The sequence below is a fragment of the Penaeus vannamei genome, chromosome 23, assembly GCF_042767895.1.
Source record: "Penaeus vannamei isolate JL-2024 chromosome 23, ASM4276789v1, whole genome shotgun sequence".
Classification (NCBI taxonomy): domain Eukaryota; kingdom Metazoa; phylum Arthropoda; class Malacostraca; order Decapoda; family Penaeidae; genus Penaeus; species Penaeus vannamei.
This window is the reverse complement of record NC_091571.1, coordinates 30,620,195-30,621,690: the sequence shown is the minus strand read 5'-3', so window position 1 is coordinate 30,621,690 and position 1,496 is coordinate 30,620,195.

The following is a 1,496-nucleotide window of genomic DNA, read 5'->3' as shown; positions in this document are numbered from 1 at the left end:
CTTTTTAATTTATGGCAATAAGTTGAAACAAATTGGTTAGATAATTGATAAGAGTAATCAAAATAGATAAAAAAAATATATATATAAGTCGAGCTCTGTAAAACATTTCATAAGCTTCAAACTAGCAAGAGTAGGTACACACTTTGTTGCAACACACATAAAAAGAAAGAGAAAAAAAATAACAATTTTAAAAAGAAAGAAAAAAAGAATGAAAGAAAAAAAAAATAAAGAATGAAAAAAGAAAGAAAACAGAAAGAATGAAAAAAAGAAAGAAAAAAATTTAAAGAAAGAAGAATGAAAAAAGAAGGAAAACAGAAAGAATGAAAAAATGAAAGAAAGAAAAAAAAACTTTTAAGAAAGAAGAAAGAGAAAGAAAGAAAAAAAACTTTAAAGAAAGAAGAAAGAGAGAGAAAGAAAAAAAACTTCTAAGTCTATAATATCCAATGTTACAATGATTCTGGGATGGCATCAAGGAATACACACATTGTATGCATTCCTACTGTGGTATCAAACGTTTATATCAAACGTTTTTGAATCATAACTAAGATGTTCTCATTACTGGCACATCCATTCAAACATCTCCAGACAAAATGTTTTAGAACATCCACATCTATTATCTTTTATCTCAATAAAACATCTGTAGACAAAATATACACATTTTAGAGTATTCATACCTTTTATCAATAATTAGCTTTTATCAATAATTTGAAAGAGTCTCATTAGCATGGTCCCTTCGCCTCAGGGAAACAATTAATCATATAAGTCTTTTTTGAACTACATTAAATGGCCGGAGTGCAGTTTAACTTGCTGAACTCTAAATGACAATATATCAAGGCGGGGTAAACATATGGTTAATATATTTGCTACAGTGATGTTTCATCTAAACAGTTGCAAAACTCGTGGAGAAAATTAGCAACATTAGTAGGTAATGATTATGATAATGATGATAACCAAAAATAACAACAAAAGGAAAAGCAACAACAATGACAAAAATAATAGCATCAATAATTAGAGCAATAATGATGATTAAAATGTCAATAACTACAATAATAACACTGACAAAACAGCGGTAATAATACTAATGATAATGATAATCATTATCATGACTGAGATGATGAAAAATATGAATATGATGATGGTTATGATGAAGATGAAGATGAAGATATACATCTAGATGATGATAATGACAATGACGATGATAAATACAGTAATAATAGTAAAGCAAAAACAAAAATACTAATATCAACATAATCGTCGGAATAATAACAGTGACGGCAAATATAACAACATGGAAATACATCTTCACTTAAGGAGACTGGTAATATATAAAAAATAATGAATTATCGATGGAAAGCGGCGATAGATTATATCATCTTAAAGATATAATATTAGCAATTCGCAACCCCGGGGAAACCTTAACATTACCCTGTAACGCAAAATACATCCTGTCTTCATAAAATCTCATCGGAAGTTTTATTAGTATTGGATAAAAATTT